Genomic DNA, 12,373 nt, shown 5'->3' on the forward strand with positions numbered 1-12,373 from the left:
TGTTGGTGTCAAGTATGCCCGTGTGTCTTATACTTTGATTAATGTGACTCCGTTTCGTATTGTATATGCTCTATATGATAATTTCTGTTGAGGAATATGACTTGTGGAAGTATTATTGTTAATTAAATATGGTAGAGCATTGACTTAAGTGGAGAATTCAATTGTTGAACATTGTAGAGCATTGACTCAAGTTGAGAATTGAATTGTTGAACATTGTAGAGCATTGACACAAGTTGTGAATTGATTTGTTAGGTAAACGTGAGAGAAGAAAGGAGAGAGAGAGAGAATCATGATATTGTCTCCCTTGCCGGGATGTTATTGTTTTGATGTTGTTTACTTTGCCGGGATTTGATTGTTGTACTATTGTTCCCTTGCCAGAATTTTGTTGTGATTTCATTTATTTCTTTGCCCTTATTCCTTGTGATTGTTGTTTGGATGAGGAAGAGTGTTAAAGCACGAAGGGTGATGCCGTGTATGATTTGGTGAGGAAGAGTGTTAAAGCACGAAGGGTGATGCCGTGTATGATTTTGTGAGGAAGAGTGTAAAGCACGAAGGGTGATGCCATGCCGCACGATGTACAATTCCGTACCGATTATATTGATTTTATGGTGAGGATGAGAGTAAAAGCACGAAGGGTGATGCCGTACAATTTATATTGATTCTTATGGTGAGGACGAGAGTAAAAGCACGAAGGGTGATGTCGTGCACTTGTCCTTGATTTTTCTTAATTCTAATTGAGTTATGTTATCCTTTATATTTATTTACTGATTTTCTATTGTTACTTGATTTTATTTCGATGTTATAGATTCCCTTACCCTTATTTCTTGTGATTGTTGCTTGGGTGAGTAAGAGTATAAAGCACGAAGGGTGATGCCGTGTATTGTTTTGGTGAGAGAGTGTTAAAGCACGAAGAGTGATGCCGTGCACTTTCTGTTTGCTGTGTTTACTTGTTATTAACAATTCAAGTGTAATAACTGTTTAGATCTCTTTACTGTTGTGATCCTTTGTGTTGGAATCCATAGTGTTTGCAATACCTCGCCTTATTTTTTTTATATGTTCAATACTTCAAATTTCAGAATTTGTTACATTTTTAACTCAATTGATTTCTCAATTAAATTTTTCTTAAACCGTTTGGGGTTGTACTTTACTTAAAAAGGAGTTTCTACTATGTTTTGATTTATTAATTTCTCGTATTAAAGGTAATGATTCATTCGATATTGTACTTTAATTGAAAATGGTATCTTCTTTATCAAATGATTTCTAAAAATAACTGCATCTTTTGTTGTTGATTTCCTAATTGGGTTGGAAGCTGTACTCTACTTTATGTTAAGTGAATGAGGCTCTTTAAACATTCTCAATTGTATTGGATTTATGGAACCTATGAACTGAGTAACATGAGGATATTTTTGTGCAATGTGAGGCAAAAATATGTGGGCACAAGGTGCCGGAGAAAATATTATGGTTTTATTTAATGGCATGTGAGTTGTCCGTGTGATTGTGATATAAGTATGGGCACGAGGTGCTGTGAAAATATGAATGTGGACTGAGACCTATATTATTTATGATTATAAAATGAGGCGTCACAAGGTGACCTTTACTCGAAAAAATTATATTCGAAAGATGCTTATCTGAAAGATATTTATTTAAAGGAAATATATTCAAAATATATTCATTGAAAAGCATATTACCTTAGAGATTTATATTTGAAGGACTTGATTAATTGATTGCACTTGTATTTATTAATTGTTGGGGAACATTTATGGTATTCTTGTTGCCTGCTTTTTATATCATTGGTTGATCATTGCTGCCATCATTGTTATCTGCTTCCTATTATTTTGTATGCTATATTGCACAGATTTATTTGGTAGTCTGGTCCTAGCCTCGTCACTACTTCGCTGAGGTTAGGCTAGACACTTACCAGCACATGGGGTCGGTTGTGCTGATAGTACACTCTGCACTCTTTTGTGTAGATCTCAGTGTTGTAGATTTCGGACCGCAGCGAGATTGCTGTTTCTTGTTCATCAGGCGACCCCAGGTAGTCCTGCAGGCGTCCGCAGGCCTTGGCGTCTCCTTCTATCTACTATTCCTGTTTCTTTCATGTATTTCCAGAGACGGTGTTGTATTTATTTCTTTCAGATCTTTATTTGTAGTACTCCTGGATAGTCTGTGAAGTTGTGACACCAGTCTTGGGTAGATTTGTTATGGATTGGTATTAGCGGTATTATTAAATCTTTACAATGCAGTCCTCCGCTTATTCAATTCTGTTGTTATCTAATTGTTGACTCTTAATCGTTATTGGATTAAAAATGGAAATAAGGTAGATAGTTCAATTGGTTGGCTTGCCTAGCTTTCACTAGTAGGCGCCATCACGATTCCCGAGGGTGGGAAATCCGGGTCGTGACAGCGGGCCCACATAACAGAAATCTTATATGTATAGTAATTAACTAAACTATTGGAATTGGAATCTTAGTTATTAAATATTCAATATTATATTGAATATTCTAGAACATAAGGATTAACATAGTGATATAGAATTTCGATTTATCGCAATTCTAATACTAATATTATTATATAGTGATTGTAAATATTGTTAATATTCTTTTTTTTTTCATTTTCAATTTGAATGGTAAATGTTCTTTTTCATTTCTTTTTTTGTCATTTGAAATCCTTTTGATTTTTATTACAGTTCTATATTTGATTCTATATCATATATATCTCTTATTCTATATTTATTTCAAATTCTAATTGTTTAATGGAATGGTTAGTTATAACTAATGAGACATTCCTCCACTTTCAGGCGAAAGTGAAGAAAAAAGAATCGACCATTCAAGTATTCCAAATTGAATGGCAAATGGCAGAAAGAGAGACATATAGATGGGGTATATATCCATCTATATTGAATTGCGGATTCCAAAATGATAGAATCATTTTTGATTGGACAAAAAAAGGTCTCCTATAGAAGATAATTAAGAAAATCAAAGAGGAGAAAACACGTTTTCGAGATAGGAATCGGTATCTAATGAATTCAATGGTTCCAGTATAAATGAAAGAATAAGAAAAAGGAATGACATCACAACGAGATCCTAATCTCAAAAAGAAAGGGGGATATGGCGAAATCGGTAGACGCTACGGACTTAATTGGATTGAGCCTTGGTATGGAAACTTACTAAGTGATCACTTTCAAATTCAGAGAAACCCTGGAATTAACAAAAATGGGCAATCCTGAGCCAAATCCTGTTTTCCGAAAACAAACAAAGGTTCAGAAAAAAAGGATAGGTGAAGAGACTCAATGGAAGCTATTCTAAGAAACAGAGTTAAATGCGTTGGTAGAGGAATCTTTACATCAAAACTTCAGAAAGAAAAAGAATGAAGTGAAGGATAAACGTATATACATGTGCATTGAATACTATATCAAATGATTAATGATGACCCGAATCCGTATTTATTTTATAAAAAATAGAAGAATTGGCGTGAATCGATTCTACATTGAAGAAAGAATCGAATATTCATTGATCAAACCATTCACTCCATAGTCTGATAGATCTTTTGAAGAACTGATTAATCGGACGAGAATAATGATAGAGTCTCGTTCTACTGTCAATGCCGGCAACAATTAAATTTATAGTAAGAGGAAAATCCGTCGACTTTAAAAATCGTGAGAGTTCAAGTCCCTCTATCCCCAAAAAGACTATTTCACTCCCCAACTATTTATCCGACACCCTTTTTTTAGCGGTTCCAAATTCCTTATCATTCTCATTCACTCTATTCTTTTAGAAATGGATTTGAGCGTAAATGGATTTCTCTTATCACAAGTCTTGTGATATATATGATACACATAGAAATGAACATCTTTCAGCAAGGAATCCCTAGTTGAATGATTCCCTATCAATATCCTTACTCATACTAAAACTTACAAAGTCATCTTTTTGAAGATCGAAGAAATTCCCCGGCTTTGATAAACATTTTAATCTACTTTTGTCATTTTAATTTACATAGACCCCAGTTCTCTAATAAAATGAGGATACTACATTGGGAATAGCTGGGATAGCTCAGTTGGTAGAGCAGAGGACTGAAAATCCTCGTGTCACTAGTTCAAATCTGGTTCCTGGCACATGATTAATTTGTATGGGTCTCTCTTCCCTCGAATTAATTTCTAATTAATTGATATGAATTAAGATACATATTCTTTTAGAGTCTAGTTTAGAATAATAGCTTTATCCAGTTTGGCGAGATATACCCCATCTATGTTCTAGATGGGTAGAGTTTCTTAGATAAAGTATCTAAAAGAATTGAATTCTATCTCCTTTTTTTTCTCCTCTCGTTCAACCGGATTTGAATACGTAATACATATTCGAAAGGTTCAATTGGTTAATTGTTGAAAGGCTCAAAAGTTGAATCCGAATCTAGGGGGGTTGAAATAGATAAGATTCAGCTCAGATCTAAAGAAATAGAATCCGATATTCTCTCATTTCTTTGTCTTTTCTTTCATATTCGATTTCTTCATTCTGGATTTCTCCACTCCTTCCTATATGCCTTTCTAGAACCCATCTAAGTAATGTGCGCAATATAAAGTTCATGATGCAGAACTCATTTGGTTCATCCTATTGGTGTGACCCATCCGAAATAAGTATCTTCAAATAAATGTTAGAATTCCAATGAATCCCTAATTGTCTTTTTTTTGTTAGCCTATCGATAATTCCCCAAATTAGACCTGTTTAATCTAGAACAGAACGTGCAATCCATGAATATCTGAAATTGTCTAAGTGGAAATAGCTTTCTTATCATTCAATGAGCATCTTGTATTTCATAAAAATTGGGGGTAATATAATCCTTACGTAAGGGCCATCATATACAACTTTCAGGCATTAAGATACATTTCAAGCGTGAATGATTATCATAAGAGATTCCCAACATATCATATGATTCTCGTTCTTGAAAATTCACTTTTCCAAACCTAAAAAACAGACGGAATTCTAGGATTCCTCCTGGAGGCAAATACTTTTATGCATACCTCCTCTGGTTGATCCACACCATCCTCTATTCTCGTAAGATGATACACACTAGCTAAAAGCCCGTCAGGCACTACATCATAGGCACATTGAGAGCGGAGATAGTTGTACCCATATACATAAAAAATGACAGCAATGGAATGGCAATCCTCGGGCTTTATTTGTAAAGTCTCTTTTCCTTGGTAATCAAACCCCAAAGATCTATGAATTAGCCTATGTTTGACTAGCCAAGCAGACAAACGACCCTGCATCTTTTTTATCTCTCCCACATTTTTATTTATATAAGTATTTCACATTTAAGATGAAATTTCTAAAAATTGACCCACCACTTTTTATTCTGGACAAAGGAATCCTGTCTAATTCACTAATTCTAGGGAAGATACTGAATTTTTGTATTTGAAATAGATTTCCGTACGGATCTCTGAAGTAGATGGCGGTTGATAAAGAACTCTTTGATCATAATTTTTCCGTATGAATACTGTGTTGAACATGAAAATTGTGATTGGTAGTAAAACACCGATTCGCTCGTTGAGACCTAATTCGATCTTCATAGAGTTCTCGAGATATTTTCTTACGAAGTTTTGTTATAGCATCTATAACCGCTTCCGGTTTAGGTGGGCAACCTGGCAAATATACATCTATAGGAATTAGCTTATCGACTCCCCGAACAGTACTATAAGAATCGATACTGAACATCCCGCCTGTAATTGTATAGGCTCCTATAAAAATAACATATTTTGGTTCAGGCATTTGCTCATATAATCTCACTAAAGAGGGGGCCATTTTCATTGTTACTGTTTCGTCTATTAAAATTAGATCCGCTTGTCTAGGACTCGATCTTGGTACTAGTCCATAACGATCAAAGTCGAAGCATGAGCCTATTAGTGAAGAAAATTCAATGAAGCAACAACTGGTACCATAGAGAAGCGGCCATAAACTACAGAGTCTTGACCAATTTGAAAGATCATTTAATGTAGTTGAAATATCTGAATTTTGGGCTGTTCGATCAAGTAAAAGAAACTGAATGGAATTCATAACTGTCTCAATCTTATTTTATCCGTTTTTCTTTTTATTTTCTAAATATTCAGGAGATAAGACCATTCCAATTCCCCCTTTCGCCATGCATAAACTAAACCAATAATTAAGATAAGCACGAAAATGAAAGCTTCTATAAATACAGATACACCCAATACGTCGAAACTCATTGCCCATGGATAAAGAAAAACCATTTCAACATCAAAAACAACAAAAACTAGAGTAAACAAATAATAACGGATTCGAAATTGTAACCAAGCATCGCCCATTGGTTCTATACCCGACTCATAAGTAGAAAGTTTCTCCGGCCCTTTACTAATCGGGGCTAACACTCCGGAAATTAAAAATGCCAAAATAGGAACAAGGATAGATATTTAGAAATTCCCAAAAAAATCATATTCGTAGAGCAGAAACATAAACGCACTCCTATGAACGTGGAAAATATACCGGATTCGATTGGTCGATTCGAATTGGAATTGTCAAGTCATCCATAACTATTTAGTCAAAACAAGAATTCATTTTGATCGAATCGTCTAGTTTGCTTTGTTTATTGGTTTATTGTAGGGCATATCTCATTGCAAGATTCATCGACTAGAATCTGATTTTATTTCCATTATACTTATTTCCATTTTATTTAGTTAGTAGAACCTTCTAACTATATATTACTCTTATATAAATTCTCTTGTTTCTCTTGTTTTCATCCAGGATTTTCTCTAAAGACGGGAAATTCTAAATTAATTAATTATATTATTTCTTCTTTAATTAGAAATTCTTTAAAGATTTCTATTTTTTTCTATAAATAGAATCAGGAGGTCTTTTTTTTCTTATTTTTTCTTAGTGATTTAGAATAGAATAAGTAATCAAATAGAAGAGAATGTATAGGAATTTCCATCTCAAGATTTAGAAGATCTTGTGTTGGTATATTATTATTATTATTATTATTATTATTATTATTATTATTATTATTATTATTATTATTATTATTATTTAATAATAGTATTAGGGTTCGAATCTAGGTGGTGGGGTTTTTCTTGGTGAATACAGAAAAAAGAGGACTGTCTTTTTCGTGTTGTGCTTCGCTAGGTCGAGGTAAGTAAGGTATATGAAGGAAAAGCCTATTTGACAATGAAAGTGACCAAAGGTATTCGTTTTTCAAAAAACTTTAGCTTGTACACAAATACAGCAGGCCCTTCCTAAATCCATGTGAATTTCTCTTAGTAGTTTTTCATTTCAGCAGGCCCGCGAAATGATTTGACTTCCACAACTCAATAAGATTGGGGATATCAAAAGAAAGGGAGTCTCACTAATTCTTTTATTATGGATATGAATATGTAATTCGCCTCCGAAGATTAATGAGGAAAGGTAGGTTTGTTTATCCTACAACGACCCGACCGGTCGTTTTGAACTTTTACACTTTGATCGCTAGCTCCCGGGCATGACTTTCCCCGTGTAACATATTATGACTGATGTAGATGGTTGGTTTTGGTTTTCAGGAAAAATCAGAACGAATTTGAAGGAACAATCTCATTTGAAAGCTTTGAATTTGAAAGGTTGACTAAGAGTTGAATTATTTGTATATGAGCTCGGATCGGAAATTTTATGATTTGGATAGCTTCGTTGGGTGATTTATGACTTAGGAGAGCGATCATAATGCATTTTGGAAGTCCGTGGAAAGATTTGGCTTGAATTGGCAAAGTTAATATTTTGGCGAATTCCGGTTGATAGGTGAGATTTTGATCTGAGGGTCGGAATGGAATTCTGAGAGTTGCTGTAGCTTCGTTATGTCATTTGTGATGTGTGTGCAAAATTTCAGGTCATTTGGACGTCGTTTGGTCGACATTTTGATCGAATTCAGATGTCGGAAGTTTTGGAATTTTTAGGCTTGAATTCAAGGGTGATTTGATATTTTGATGTTGTTTTGAGCGTTCCGAAGGTTGGAACAAGTTTGAATTATGTTATGGGGTGTATTGGCATGTTTGGTCGGGGTCCCATGAGGCTCAGATATGTTTTGGAAGAGTTTTTGGAAGATTTTGCCGTTTTGAGCATAAGCATGTAATGATCCCAAGGTTCATTTTTAGTTCTAGAGATTGAAATTTGATTTCAAGACTTCCAAAATTTTGATAATGAATTATAGGACTGATCTGGAAAGTTTGGTCTAATTTCATCAAGTTGCGATTGGGTTTTTGACACGAAACATGAGTTAATTGTTTAACGAGCGAAATGAGTATTGAACTGATCAAATGAGCTCCGAATTGAGTTTCGACTAAAGGTCTATGTTTATATTATTATTTGTGACTCATAGGAACAAGAATCATCGAATTCCGAGTTCGTATGATGGAGTTAGAGCCTTTTTAGTGAAAAGAAAAGCTGCTGCAATTTTCTGGGCAGTTTCTGCATTTTTCGCACGTGTGAACAGTGACCGCACCTGCGTGAATGTACCCATGTACAGTACATGTGAACAGTACACATGAACAGTACAAAAGCATGAATAGTCCCACCGAAATTCTGGACAGTTTTAAGTCCAACAGTCCGGTTTTTTATCATTCTTTTGACTGCCAAGTTCGGGTTTTGGGCAATTTTGAGCGAGAAATCACGAGAATTCTTGGGGTAAGTGTTCTTGAATCCCTTGTGATTATATTTCATGAATAACTCTTCATTTTTGGCGTTAGACTATTGATATTTGAAGAGAAATGGAGGAATTTTCTAAAATTCCATAAAGATAAATTTTTAAGATTTGAAAGCAATCCGATGTCGGATTTTGGTAAAATTTGTTTGGTTGGACTCGTGGTTGGATGGGGGTTCATATTCCCTGACTTTTGTCATATTCCGAGATGTGGGCCCCACGGGCGAATTTTGAGTGCAATTTCGGATTTTTAATGGAAAATGTAGAATTTCATATGTAATTAATTCCTATAATTTTTATTAACTGAATCGAATTATTGTGGCTAGATTCGAGGCATTCGGAGGTTAGTAATGATTGTAAATGATGTCCTGAGGGTTTGAAACCCCGGATTTGCACATTGTAGTGCTATATTGAGGCAAGACACGCACTGGATGATGAGCGCGGGGTCTTTTACTACCGGGGATTGTGACTTGGTCCATCCCGATTGATGATTTTACGCATATTTGATTGAAACTTATTTGTTATCATCATGATTTGGGCTGATTGCCATACTTGGGCTCCGTGTCAATTATTTGAATCTTTCAGGAATTTTTATTTCTATTTCCTCACTGTTTTGACTTATATTTAAACTCATTCCTGTTTATAATTATTTTTTACAAACGCAGCCGCTTTTATGCAGATTTGAAAACTCAAATGATATTTCTAAATGGTATTTTGGGCTGAGAACTACTGTTTTACAAATGCTTGAGGGGCTTATGATGATTTCCGGACTGAGTGAGGCCGAGGGCCATATGTGAGGATATGCCGAGTGATATGAGGCCGAGGGCCTGAGATAATTTATATGCCACGCGGTGGCTTGAGTGATGTGAGGCCGAGTGATATGAGGCCCAGGGCCTGAGTTACTTTATATGCCACGTGGTGGCTTGAGCGCGGGTACCCATTGTTTTGAGTGATTGATACTATGCCCGAGGGGCTGATATGAGTGATTGTGAGGTAGCCTGAGGGGCTGATACTATTCTGAGAGTGAGCCTGAGGGGCTGTTACTGTACTGATATTGAGCCCGAGGGACTGGCACTATTTTGATATTGAGCCCGAGGGGCTGGTTCTATTGATATTATGCCCGAGGGGCTGTTTACATTTCAATCGTTTTCGTTACTCACTTGTAAACTACTTGCTTTACTTGTTGGAAAAAAGTGATTTTCACTTGATTTCTCACTGCTTTACTGTTTAAAGTGATTTTACTGCTTCAGTATGGAATACCTTGTGTTTTTGCGTGATTTCTTGCCTTTACTCTTTATTTATTATTATTACTCACTGAGTCGGAGTACTCACATTACTCCCTGCACCTTCTGTGCAGATTCAGGTATGTTTTGGCTGATCAGAGGCATAGTCATCAGGGTTTAGCAAGGTAGCTGCCGGCATTTGCAGCACTGTTTTTCTCTCTCCTCATTTCATTAGTCTATATTTGTACACTCCAGGCTTTCAGTTGTATTTATACCCTAGTAGATGCTCGTGACTTGTGGCACCCCGGTTAGGGCTGTGTCGGGTTGTGCTTCCATTAATTATATCATTAAATCATATTTAAACTGTTTATTAATGTTTAACTATTTTTGAAAAGGCGATATGTGTTTGTTGGCTGTCCTTGTCTTCACGAGAGGCGCCATCACGACCGGAGCGGGGTTTGGGTCGTGACAAGTTGGTATCAGAGCCTAGGCTACATAGGTCTCACGAGTCATGAACAGGTTTAGTAGAGTCTCGCGGATCGGTATGGAGAGGTCTGTATTTATCCTCAAGAGGCTGCAGAACCTTTAGGAAAACTTCACATTCTTGAATTCTTATCGTGCGTCCTTTGATTCAGCTTGAAATATAACTCTTTGAATTCCTTCCACGCGTTCGTATGCACGCATGAGCGCTCAGTATCAGATATGCCTTGATGGTTTGTGATTTCCCGATCGAGGGGCGATGTGTGATCTCTGTAAGTTGATGTTGGGCTAGTCTGAAGGACTTGAGGCCGAATATTTGCCTATGGCTTGAGCACCGAGGTGCTGATTGTGTGAGCAAGTGTTTTGAACTTATATGTTCGGTATTGTCCCTATTAGTGGAAGTGACGATTGAGTAACTATGTGATGAGTATGTTAGTACTGCGAGATGTATTCATAGGATTTGGAAATGACAAGAAGGGTCTGCTGGAGGACAGAAGAACTATTAAGGGCTTGAATTCCATCTTGATTCGAGGTATAGCCCCGAGTTATAGGCATGTGAAGAATCTTTTCATGTTTCCCAGTTGTGAGTAAAGTAAAAAAAAAAATCATGTTGCGGTATGAGTTCAGACTCAGGAAGACTAAGTGAATGCGTACAGTTTATGATGGTGGAAGGTATACATAAATGTTAGTTAAGGCGAAGCAGGTGGGTTATCTCCTGCAAAGTGTTCTGGAGTTGTGTGATATTTATGTTGTCTGTTAGAAGATCCCATTTACAAGTGAAATATATATGTGAATTTAATTTGGGTCGCTTAAGAGAGTGGGTTTAATTGTTATGAGAGTAAATATGAGATTTGTAGAAGATATGAAGTACCAGATGGTCTGTGTTCCACGAGCTTATGAAGGATTGAGTTAATCTCACTATGGTATTATGGCAGCAATAAAGCGTATGTGTTATGAGTTATGGTGCGTGTTTGACTTATGTCTTTGAGCCAAGTGGAAGAGTCCGCTATTGAATAGTTGATTGCACGGTTATGTGCTCTAATGGTCCCAGTTCGAGGCGCATTTGTGAATCAGTTATGGCTCGAGTAAAGGAAATTTCAATAAAGGCTATGTTATGCTTTATTTGTGTACGAGAATCGGGGAATGACTTGAGTTGTGGTTGGTAAGGAATGATCGGTGCATAGGGCAAGAAGTTGCTTGGTTATATTGGAATGAGGTCACATTCTGCAGTGTCGGAGTGCTAATGAAGCACAGGTTGTTCGGTTCGTTTAATCAATCTAACTACGGTTTGAGTAGTGTGGATGACTCTAGAGAATGGTCCTATTGTGTTCAAAACTCTACATGCAATAATTGGAGGCTTCTAAGTTGTACTTATGGATAGAAACTGAGTTTTCAGTTGAAGATGGCAAAACTTGTGGTATTTTCTATATTAATTATGGGATTCTATATATCAGTATCGGGAAGGTGAAGGCAATGGCTTTAGGGAACACTTAAAGAGTATTCAGCAGCTTAAGAGCCTTATACGGTGTAGCTTTATGCTTGGGTTTCGTGTGATAATCCTAGGTTGAGGAAATTGTGGTGCTACAGCAAGAAGGAATATCAAGTTGAAGATGAACTAGAAGGAATTTAGATAGCTGGGGTATCTTGATAGTAGACCAAATCGGTATGGTAAGGATATGATTAATTCCTTGTGTGTGTTTGAGGTAATGAGTTCCTACAACTATTTTGCAACAATGCTCTTAGGTTTTGATGGCTTGCATAGCTTGGTCTAGTTAGAAGGATTCAGTCCTGGCAGTTGAATTTGTGCAAATGGAATTGGAAGAGTTCTTATTGATTTCTACCGTGGTTGGAGAGGTGCAATTTCTCCGAGTGTGAGAAGCATAAGATATGTAATGATTTTTCTTCTAGATATGATCAATGGAAGTTCTTGGCTAGATGAGTTACAGTTCAGTTCTGAAAGGAAGTTCATAAAACTCTTAGGTAGTGGGTAGCCTCAGATGATT

At 36.3% G+C, this 12,373-nt stretch overlaps 1 non-coding gene across 1 annotated transcript; it reads left to right on the top strand.

Annotated features, from left to right (window-relative positions):
• The first annotated feature begins 4,038 nt into the window (after window positions 1–4,038).
• Window positions 4,039–4,111, top strand: TRNAF-GAA (transfer RNA phenylalanine (anticodon GAA)). Its single transcript has one exon. It is a non-coding gene; the product is annotated as a tRNA-Phe (tRNA).
• Window positions 4,112–12,373: the final 8,262 nt, after the last annotated feature.

Source organism: Nicotiana tabacum, chromosome 3, assembly GCF_000715075.1.
Source record: "Nicotiana tabacum cultivar K326 chromosome 3, ASM71507v2, whole genome shotgun sequence".
In the NCBI taxonomy this organism is placed as follows: Eukaryota; Viridiplantae; Streptophyta; class Magnoliopsida; order Solanales; family Solanaceae; genus Nicotiana; species Nicotiana tabacum.